Genomic DNA, 5,934 nt, shown 5'->3' with positions numbered 1-5,934 from the left:
AAAAGAGAGAGATGTCTCCAAGTTAAAAGAGCATGGACAACTGCCGCCAACTCGAGGTCATGAGTGGGGTAGTTCTTTTCATTGGGCTTCAACTGGCGAGAGGTATAGCCACAACTTTCTTCTCTTGCATCAACACTGCACCAAGACCTTGAAGAGAGGCATCACAGAAGACCTGAAACGGTTTGGATTCATCAGGAGGAGTCAGAACTGGAGCAGTGACTAACTTCTCTTTCAGGGTGTTGAAAGCGATGTCACATTCAGGCGACCAGACACGTACTTCATGCTTCTGGAGAAGGTTGGAAAGAGGCTTCGCGATCTTTGAGAAGTTCTCAACGAACCTTCGACAATAGCTTGCGAGCCCAAGGAAGCTGCGGAGTTGCTTCACGTTCTGAGGTGGTTCCCAATTCACAATTGCAGACACCTTCTCAGGATTAACAGCTATGCCCTTGGCGGAGATGATATGCCCAAGGTAGAGAACCTCATCGAGCCAAAACTCGCACTTTGAAAACTTCGCATAGAACTGATGTTCTCTGAGTTTATCCAGCACCAATCTCAAGTGCTTGGCATGATCCTCCTTGTTCTTGGAAAAGACCAAAATGTCATCGAGGTAGACCAAGACGAAGTCATTTGTGTAGGTTGAAGATGAAGTTCATCATGCGAGAGAATGTTGGAGGAGCGTTGACAAGGCCGAAAGACATGACAGTGTATTCATATGAACCATAGCTTGTTCTGAATGCTGTCTTGGGGATATCTTGTTCACGAATGCGAATCTGATGATAGCCCATACGGAGGTCAAGCTTGGAGAATACTTGAGCACCTTTGAGTTGTTCGAAAAGCTCATTGATGTTGGGAAGTGGGTACTTGTTCTTTATGGTCTTCTTGTTCAATGGACGGTAGTCGACACAAAGTCGGTCCGTTCCATCCTTCTTCTTGAAAAAGAACACCACAACCCCATGGAGAAGAACTTGGTCGGATGAGACCCATACGCTCTTGAATATCGAGTTGTTTCTTCAGCTCCTTCAACTCTTCAGGTCCAAGCTTGTAAGGACGTTTGCAAACAGGTTCCGTGCCAGGCTCAAGATCGATGACGAATTCAACTGGCCGGTGAGGAGGCATTCCTGGAAGCTCTTCTGGAAAGACGTCTTGATATTCGCAAACGACTGGAATCTGAGAGATGGCATCCAGCTCGCCCTTCTCATTGAGAGAAAATCGAATGGTATCATCACGAGCGGCAAAGACGATTACATCCTCAGACGAATGTGTCAATTGAATCTGCCTGGCAGCACAATCAAGCTGAGCCTTGTGCTTAGAAAGCCAGTCCATTCCGAGAATAAGATCAATATCCGAGTTACCAAGGACCATTGGAGAAGACTTATAGTCCAACGTGATAGAAATCCGGAACCATGTAGCTTGCGTGCAAGCATTTACCGGTGAGACAACTGCTAACGGACTGCAAATCTTGGAAAGCCAACTCATGCTTAGATGCAAATGGTCTTGAGATGAAACAATGCGATGCACCAGTGTCAAAAAGAACTTTTGCAGGAAATATCGTTAACAGGAAGGTTACCCATGATCACATCTGACGAGTCCTCTGCCTGAGCTGCGTTCATCATGTTGACCTTTGCAAACTTGGGATTATGCTTGACCACTGCAGTGCTAGCAGATCTCACAGGAGGAGGAGGAGGAAGACGCCTCTGATTGAAGCATTTGTTGGCATAGTGACCCTTCTGCTGACACTTGTTGCACGTGACCTCCGAGAGCGGATGGTGATACGGAGCACTTGATCTTGGAGCATGAGACGAAGTCTTGTTCTGAAAGCCTGGGTTGGGTGGGTGGGAAGATCCATTGCCACCTTTGCTCTTCTGCTGATAAGGCTGACGGAATGGAGGAGGAGGCAACCAATACTTTTGCTGCTTAGTACCACTTGAGTTGAGGAAGAAGGAGTTGCATCCTGACTCGCTTCTTGGAAGCATCGCACTTGAGCTGAGCAGTCTCTTGTTTCAGTGCCATGTTGTAGAACTCATCGTACTTCTGCGGCTCAAAAAGACAAGAGCTAGTTGGAGATCTTCTCTGAGGCCACCTCTGAACTGATAAATCATGCTCTTCTCGTCAGGGACGTCTTGCTTAGCGAAACGAGCGAGCTTCTGGAACATGATGTTATACTGGTAAACAGACAAGCTGCCTTGCTTCAGGTTGCGGAACCCTCACGCTTGCTTTCAACAACACTCTGAGGAATGTGATGAGCTTTGAAGTCTTGACGGAATTCATCCCAGGTAATCACACGGCCTCCTCTGGAATCTTTGTATTGCTGAAACCATTCTGCAGCTTGGTCTTTGAGTTGGAAGGAGGCAAACTTGACAAAGTCCTCAGGCCTGACGTTGCTGCACTCGAAATGCTTGCAGATATCCACGAGCCAATCATCAGCGTCTGTTGCCTCGACACAGTTACTGAAGGTCTTTGGCTGGTTTGCGAGGAACTGGTTGAGTGTAGCAAACTGATTCTGATTTGCCATGGCCTTGATTTCCTTGGTTGCGCTCTTGCAAGAGTTGCATGAGCATCTGCGTGTTTGCATTGGTAGCGGCCATCACAGCTTGCCATGCCTCCGGAGGTGGAGGTGGTGGTGGCGGTTCAGGATTCTGACGCGTTGGAGGAGCCATCCTGAAGAGGGTGACATCCGTTAGCATCTTGACAGACATATATTCAAGCTGAATCAAATGGATCGAAATTGCAACATATAGTCTTAACATTCGAACAAAATGAACGAATGAATTCCAATTGAAATGGTCACACTTCCATAAATTGAGAAGCCACTTAGATAGAGGTAGATGAATAAAACAACAAGGTACGGACAAGAACAAATACTTGGTGAGGATTACCCAATCACAAACCAAATATCTGCGGAAGAAATACTAGAGCTACAGAATTCCCACCTATGAAACTCCCGAATTTTCGGTTATGCAATCAGGTGTTGGGGATACAGGGGAAGCATAATATCTCACCCAAACTAGCAAATCCTACATCCAGCTGTATCCATCCTTCAACACATAACCAAGAAACCTTCGGAAATCATTTACCTCAACCTTCGAAAAGCATCCGTTATACGAGTTATGGCAATACTCCCGAACTCCCGCCCCAGTACTGGGTGGCGTCAAGGTTATCTCACCAACAACTGCATAAAAGAGATTTTCGATGTCGGCGAAACTCAGGTATTCCAGAACTGCAACGATAAAATTGTGACGACAACACCTCGGAGCTCAACTCCCCGGGACACTGCCACAACCCCTAAATGTCAGGAGGCACCAAGAACAATGTTCTCGTCACAAAACCATCGGAACGATTCCAAGATACCCGCGTGATCCTAAATTTTTTTAGTGAAATTTGAGAAGAGAAGAGTCAAAACTCTATCAGGATGCCTCACCAGAGCGACGAAGGGACTGAGGAGTAAAAAGAATCCTACTCTCCATATATATAATCCTAAATGACTCAAAACATTTTTCTAGACTCAACAACGCAGCGATTCGATCAAGCAGGGGGCTCCTAAGTCGGGGAAGGCTCTGATTACCAACTTGCCCACGATGCGGCTATATCTCCCATGTGTCGAAGCACGACTTAGAGGCATAACCGCATTGTAAGCAATGTCGCAAGAGGGGTAATTTCACACAACCCATGTACTAATAAGAAAGAGATACATAGTTGGCTTACAATCGCCACGTCACACAATACATAAATATAGCATTACAATCATCCAGATACAATCAAGGTCCGACTACGGAACCAAAATAAAGACAACCCCAAATGCATAATGTCCCCGATCGCCCCAACTGGGCTCCACTACTGATCGTCTGGAAAGGAAATGTAGTATCGTCCTGAGTCCTCATCGAACTCCCACTTGAGCTCAATCGCATCTCCTGGAACGGTATCATCGGTCCCTGCATCTGGTTTTGGAAGGAATCTGTCAGTCACGGGGACTCAGCAATCTCACACCCTCGCGATCAAGACTATTTAAGCTTATAGGTAGGGGAAAAAGGTATGAGGTGGAGTTGCAGCAAGCACTAGCATATATGGTGGCTAACATACGCAAATGAGAGCAAGAAGAGAGAGGAAAGGCACGGTCGTGAAACTATGATCAAGAAGTGATCCTAGAACAACCTACGTTCAAGCATAACTCGAGACCGTGTTCTCTTCCCGGACTCCGCCGAAAAGAGACCATCACGGCCACACACTCTGTTGATTCATTTTAATTAGGTTAAGTTTCAGGTTTTCTACAACCGGACATTAACAAATTCCCATCTGCCCATAACCGTGGGCACGACTTTTGAAAGTTCAAATCCCTGCAGGGGTGTCCCAACTTAGCCCATCACAAGCTCTCACGGTCAACGAAGGATATTCCTTCTCCCAGGACGGCCCGATCAGACTCGGAATCCCGGTTACAAGACACCTTGACAATGGTAAAACAAGTCCAGCAAGACCACCCGCTGTGACGACAAATCCCGATAGGAGCTGCACATATCTCGTTCTCAGGGCACACCGGATGAACACTACGTACAACTAAAACCAACCCTCAAGTTTCCCCGAGGTGGCACTGCAAGTGGCTCTGTCTTGGACCAACACTCAGAGGAGCACTGGCCCGGGGGTTTAAAATAAAGATGACCCTTGAGTCCGCAGAACCTAAGGGAAAAGAGGCTAGGTGGCAAATGGTAAAACCAAGGTTGGGCCTTGCTGGAGGAGTTTTATTCAAGGCGAACTGTCAAGGGGTTCCCATTATAACCCAACTGTGTAAGGAACGCAAAAATCAAGGAACATAACACCGGTATGACGGAAACTAGGGCGGCAAGAGTGGAACAAAACACCAGGCATAAGGCCGAGCCTTCCACCCTTTACCAAGTATATAGATGCATTAAAATAGACAAGATATAATAATGATATCCCAATAATAAACATGTTCCAACAAGGAACAAACTCCAATCTTCACCTGCAACTAGCAACGCTATAAGAGGGGCTGAGCAAAGCGGTAACATAGCCAAACAATGGTTTGCTAGGACAAGGTGGGTTAGAGGTTTGACATGGCAATATGGGAGGCATGATAAGCAAGTGGTAGCTATCGTAGCGTAGGCATAGCAAAAGAGCGAGCATCTAGCAAGCAAAGATAGAAGTGATTTCGAGGGTATGGTCATCTTGCCTGCAAAATTCTCCGAGTTGACATTAGCTTGATCCTCGTAAGCGTACTCAACGGGTTCCTCGAACACGTACTCGTCTCCCGGCTCTACCCAAATCAAGAACACAAGAAAAGGGAGACACAATCAACCACGGTGCAATGCACAAGCAGCATGATGCAAAACATGGCATGATATGCGGGATGCGATAAACGATGCATATGCATGTTTTGGAAAGGAAAGATTGAACCTGGCCTCAACTTGGAAAACCAAGAGCGCCACAGGAAAGATGAGATGATTTCGGTCAAAATCGATATAAAGATCACCAGAATCGGATGCACGGTTTGCAAATGGCAAGCAAAACAAATATGGCACCGATCTGTGATTAACAACACGAGGCCATCTAAAAGCATCAAGAACAACAAGCTACAAAACTCTAACATGACAAAAAATCACATGGTAGGGATCCACTCAAGATGCTTGACAAAAGATGAACACTGAGCTACAGCAAATTCACTCAATAGCAGGTTCAGACAAGCAAGGCAAAACTGCAAAAGATATCAGGTTACAGACTTGGTGAAATTAACATGTCCGGAATTTAACATCAGGAAGCAATGTTTAGAGAAAGATAACAACATGCTACAGGAACATATCATGGCAAAGCAAGGCATGGCATGAAGCTACTCAAAGCATACAACAGAAGTCCCTGACTGACCATAAGCCAAAAGGGATCAGAAAATACAAAGGCAACCTTGTGAACATATCACTCTTGCAACAGAAT

Source organism: Triticum urartu, chromosome 2 (genome assembly GCF_003073215.2).
Source record: "Triticum urartu cultivar G1812 chromosome 2, Tu2.1, whole genome shotgun sequence".
Taxonomy (NCBI): Eukaryota; Viridiplantae; Streptophyta; class Magnoliopsida; order Poales; family Poaceae; genus Triticum; species Triticum urartu.
The sequence above is the reverse complement of the archived record's forward strand: the minus strand, read 5'-3'. Positions refer to the sequence as shown.